This window comes from Limulus polyphemus, unplaced genomic scaffold (assembly GCF_000517525.1).
Source record: "Limulus polyphemus unplaced genomic scaffold, Limulus_polyphemus-2.1.2 Scaffold1444, whole genome shotgun sequence".
Taxonomy (NCBI): Eukaryota; Metazoa; Arthropoda; class Merostomata; order Xiphosura; family Limulidae; genus Limulus; species Limulus polyphemus.
The window spans coordinates 4,834-10,551 of record NW_013667054.1 but is presented as its reverse complement, the minus strand read 5'-3'; the positions used below and the strand labels follow the sequence as shown (position 1 = coordinate 10,551).

General features: G+C 35.8%; 1 protein-coding gene across 2 annotated transcripts in view; it reads right to left on the bottom strand.

Moving 5' to 3' along the window:
• Positions 1 to 1,835, bottom strand: part of LOC106463604 (ras-related protein Rap-2a-like) — a 27,089-nt gene extending 25,254 nt beyond the window's left edge. For both annotated transcript variants that reach the window (XR_002611517.1, XM_013923653.2), the window contains exon 1: positions 1,718 to 1,835. The gene's annotated coding sequence lies outside the window, so the exon portion shown is untranslated. The remainder of the gene's footprint in view (positions 1 to 1,717) is intronic.
• Positions 1,836 to 5,718: the final 3,883 nt, after the last annotated feature.

Sequence of the window (5,718 nt, the reverse complement as noted above, 5' to 3'; positions counted from 1 at the left end):
CCTAGTGGCTCTTCTCTGAACCTTCTCCAACAATTCAATGTCCTTCTTGAGGAAGGGAACCCAAAACTGTATACAGTAATCTAAATGAGGCCTAACAAGTGATCTCTACAGTGAAACAATAATATCCCTTGTCTTGTAAACAATATTTCTCTAGATTCTACCCAAAATCCTATTAGCCCTCTTGCTAGCTACAATATGCTGTTTAGATGACTTAAGTGATTATTTAATCAAAACACCAAGATCATTTTATTCAACCATAGTACTTAATATATTCCCATTTAAATTGTAACAATAACTTGAATTGTGAAAACCTACATGCGTCACCTTACATTTTTGGTAGTTAAACATCATCTGCCATGTATTGGCCCAATGCATCAAATGATCTAAATCTCTCTGTACGTCTGCAGCATCTCTGATACAGTTAGCCACCCCAAAAATCTTAATTTCACCTGCAAACTTCAAAATTTTGTTAGTCATTCCAGAGTCAATATCATTAATGTAAATCAGAAACAGCAGAGGACCCAGCACAGAGTCTGGAGGCACACTGCTTGCAACTACTCTACAGTCAATTTTGTATTCAATTTAATAAAATTCCCTCCCACACGCACAGATTTCAATTTTGTAATGAGTCTTTTGTGAGGCACCTTATCAAACACTTTCTGAAAATAAAAGTAAACCAAATCCACAGTATTTCCTTCATTAACTCTTGCAGTGACATCCTCAAAGAATGTCAGAAAATTTGTTAAACAAGACTTTCCCTTAGTGAAACCATGCTAGCTCTTTGACACTATATCAAACTGCTTTAAGTGACTCTTTAATGCACCTTTAATCACACTCTCCAAAACCCTTCCAACTACTGATATAAGACTAATTGGCCTAAAATTTCCTGGCCAATGTTTATAACCTCCTTTAAATATTGGACTAACATTAGCCAACTTCCAATCTTCTAATACTCTTACACTACTCAATGACCTATAAAAATATTAGCTAGCACTTCACAAATAAAATCTTTACGTTCCTTTAAAACTCTAGGATAAAAGTTGTCTGGTCCAGGGGATTTATCAATTTTGAGGTTTCCCACCTTTTACATCAATATTTTCCCCCATACATTAAGTGCTCTGGTTGAGGCATAATAGTTGTATCTATGCAAAAATTGATGAGAACATGTAATTTAATAAGTTTGGCATCTCATAATTTTCTGAGGTCAGCTCCCCACTATCATTTTTAAGAGGCCCAATCCCCATCCTAATATTTTGCTTACCCATCATATACCTAAAAAAATCCTTATTGTTTGATTTAGCTCTCTCAGCCAGCCCTCTAACTTCTAAGTAATAAGCACAACAGAGTTGATCAGAACTACTGATTTACCTAGAAGTAGTAATACTAATAGTATACTGATAGTGGTGGTTAACAATATTTTTGTACCTCGAAATTAAATTTTTTACACTGACTTGTTTAGTTTTATGCTAAGGCTGACTTAGCACATACAATTCATATGGCATAACATACGATAACGAGATCACTGGCAAAGTTACCACTCTGAAAGTGAAATAAATTGAAATAGTCAAATACGTGAAAATGAAATAAAAAAAAGTTGAAAAAAGCACTAAAAACTAGTAAAACTTGAATGTAAACAAAATTAAAAAAACTGACGTCAGTTCATTTGCAGTAAGTTGTTCTTATCTATATGCTTTATATAGCTCAAAAATTCTCTTACCTACACATTTCCAATACACCTCATTTAAGACACAAAACTGTTAAATATTAAGCATTCAACGTTCAAACAATTTCACTCGTTTGCCATTATAAACCCAGTTTCTTACTCTCCTGCTTGATTAGTCATAATGCATAACACGCCGTCTACCACAAACCAGCACTTTTTTTTCTTCAAATTATGTCGCACTTATCTGACGAAAATTTGATGTGATAAACAAGATATCTTAATAATACTTATTTTTTAATATTGACTTATTAGCTTAGTTCATAAAGTATAACACAATAATAATTATCAAATGGAAAAGCAAAATAAAATTGAATGAAAAGTTGACAAATAATTTAAAATAATGACAAATTATTTTAACATGTAGGTTGAAATCCTATGCGGCAATATTGTAAGTCTCTATGTCTTGATCGTGATGAATTGGGTTTGTCTAAAAGTCAAAATTAGAAATGTAAATTCTGAGAATTAGCTAGTTACGGTAAGATGTATTGGCGATCGATTATTGAAACTAGTAAATCATTTAGTGGCTAATAATCACATTATCGTGTTAGATAACTGTTTTTTTCATTGTTAATACCATAGTTTTCATACTAATCTAATTTTCTACTAACTTTGACACTATTTTTTGGCTGAAACATGGCATGGCCTAGTGGTTAGGGCGCTCGACACACAATCTGCGGGTCGCGAATTCAAATCTCATTAACGGACATGCTCGAGCTTTCAGTCTTGGGGGCGTTATTATATGATACTCAATCCCACTATTTATTGATAAAGAGTAGCCCGAGAGTTGGCGGTGGGTGGTGTTAACTAGCTGTCGCCCCTCTAGTCTATCACTTCAAAATTAGGGATGGCTAGCGCAAACAAAAGGGGCCATGCTTTCTTAAGTGTCCATTTTTCAACTGGAAAAATGTTGGGCAAAAAATATTCTCCTATAAGTATGATTTACAGAGTTCTTGAAAATATAACTACTGAAAAACTTTGTGCCAAAAATCTAGCACACGGTCTACATTCTGTCATATTTTTTTCACCTTCATTAAGATAACTACTGTTTTTCATATCTGTTCTAGTTTACCAGATTATATTGTGCTTAGAATAAAAAGGCAAAAAGCAAACAGATTGTAAGAAGGTTTCCCATTCTGCTGCCTTTTTTTCGGTGGTAATATTTTAGCTGCCGACTTTGTTTACCATCCATTCTAAAATATGAAACTCATCACCGAAATGCATACACCTCTGTATATTAGCAAAGACAGGTGTTGACATTAATGTGATCTCCTTTACATTTCTACAGTAAGTCCAGATATAGCAGGCCAATAAGAATAGTTATTTTGTATTAGACTACTTCCACAGATCATAAATGTAAGCTTTTATTATAATGTGGCATCATGCTAAGAAGTGTAAAGCATATATAAGGAGTGGAATTAAAATGGGGATTTCCTTTACCCATTCTGTGAACTCCTTTACTTGCATCTCACCATGTCCCCACTTATCTGTTTTTATAAATAGATCCATCATTATCGCTCACAGATTTGGCTTTATAATTTACCATTCACTTACCTAAAACTACCACCGCTCACATCATTTGAATGTTAGTTATACAGTCAAAGAGATACACATTTATTATATAATCCCACTTTCAAGGACCACCCTTGCAGGAAAATGAGTTGATTTATGACTAATACATTTCAAATCCACCTTACCCTGATCAAATGGACATGGTGGAACCTAAATATGGCGGTAAAAGCATTGTGCATTCTATATATTTTTCTCTGAAGCCAAACTGAAGTAAAGGAGAGCACGTAAAGGAGTTCATGCAATTTCCTGTTCAGTGATTTTTATTAAAGAATGCAATTTATTCTTACCCTTTGAATTATTGGTGATGTTACATATCTGCTCGTTTGTTAATTTCCGGTATAAATTCTTTCCGAGGAACTTCAGCGATACAAGTCCTTTCTTAATTAACACTGGTTTATTCTTTCTTGATACAACTTTTCTACAAGCAAGTGTTTTGCGCCTTGCTTGGGAGAAGGTGTCTAGCTTAAGCTCTGTGACAAAGAACTATTGGGCACAATGGGACCAGTTGAAGCTTGAAGATGGTAGTCTAGTCTGGAGATGGGAAACTGCTCTTTCAGTCGTAGGGGCATTATAATGTGATGGTCAATCCCACTATTCTTCAGTAAAAGAGTAGCCCAAGAGTTAGCAGTGGATTGTGCTGATTAGTTGCCTTCCCTCTAGTCTAGAACTGTTAAATTATATAGCCCTCGAGTAGCTTCGCATAAAATTCCAAACAAACCAAACCTACATAATGACTCCAGCTTCTTCCCAAATTACTCCATAATCATCTTGGGTTAGCTGCTGAAGCTAATGTCAGTAGCCTTGATTAAGTAAAGTGCTGCCACCACTAAGCTGTCACACTCGAGCGTTATTCAAGCATCTCAAAATAATTATTTTTTTTTGCAGACCAAGATTGATTGAACTAAGACTTTTCAGTAAAAGTTCTCATAAGTGAGAAATGATAATTTTTGTTAATTAAGTATATATCAATATAAAATCATATAACACACTCCCTCACTGTAGCTCCCAGTGGCACAGCGGTATGTCTGCAGACTTACAAAGCTAGAATCCGGGTTTCGATACCTGTGGTGGACAGAGTACAGATGTCCCATTGTGTAGCTTTGTGCTTAATTACAAACAAACAAGTACCCTCACTGTATGTGCAGAAGTTATATGCCTTTTAGGTGTACTAAAAACAATGATCTAGAAAATACTATGAAGTATTCTGCATAGACCTGTTGTTATTCTGCTAGACCAGGCGATTGATTCTCGCATGTTTCGCCTCGGAAAAGTCATTCAGTAGCTCAGAAAGCAAGAATGCAAAGCCTTCATGGATGTTCTTTTTTTGGGGGGGGGGACTCTTAAATGTCATCTCCAGTTGTGTAAATTGTTGAGCATGAGCCATTATAACTACTGGAACCAGCCATTCTAAACTGTATTACTCGAGCAGCTATCATCTGATATTCTTTGCCTATCTCTTGTCTTGAAACTCTGCTTGATAGCCTGGAAAGAGTTGCAAAGCCTTTTTGTTACCATGAATCTTGCAATAAACAAACCATCCTAACTTCAAACGATTCAGTGGTAATCATACACTTTACCGTAGATCACTCACTACCTGATGGCTCAGAAAATATGGGACAGCACCCTTTCAGTTGAGTTTTTAAGCTCTTAGCTATCATATCCAGTTGTAAAAACTGGTGATTCACTGTGACTTACATTCTGGAACAAGCTGTCTTAGCTTCATGGTAATCAAATGGAAATAATATAATTTAGTTTATACACTATATGGTAAACCCCACGTAATAGCCGGGAAAGAAAGGATTGCCAGTTCTTTTTAGTCATCGGGTGCTCGATCTATTGATCATCCTAGCTGCATATGATCAGCTATAATCCTTGGAATGTATAATGATCAGGAGCCAATTAATGGTGGCTCAGCCAAATGCTGTAGCTGTCTCTCTCTTCCAAATCCAATGCTTTCTCATTTGGTTTGCCATGAAACCAGACAAGTACCTCAGCTCTTTCCTCCTTATCCAAATGCTTGATCAAACCAAGCACTGAACCACACACATTGAACATCAGCCATTGCACTACCTTTCCCTGAATCTGTTCATTCTATAAAGTGAGATGTTTTAAATGATTAGGAGAGTGGTTCTGATCTTCTTTGTCTGTATCCTTAAATTTTGGGTAGAAATCTGCTTAGCTTGACTCATAGGGTACTGTAAAAGTGTTATAAACTTTTCTCTCATGGTCCTTTGGTTAACACCATGTTGAGATATCCTAACTAAGCAGAAGGCATCTTATAAAAGGAGCAAAAACAATGATTTGCCATAAACAGCTTCTGCTCAACCCCTAGCTTTTCCATGGGTCAGGTCTACTTCAGCAATATACCTTCCAGTTTGAAAATATTTTCCACTGCCCGGTGACCCAGTCTCACTTGCTGATAAGAT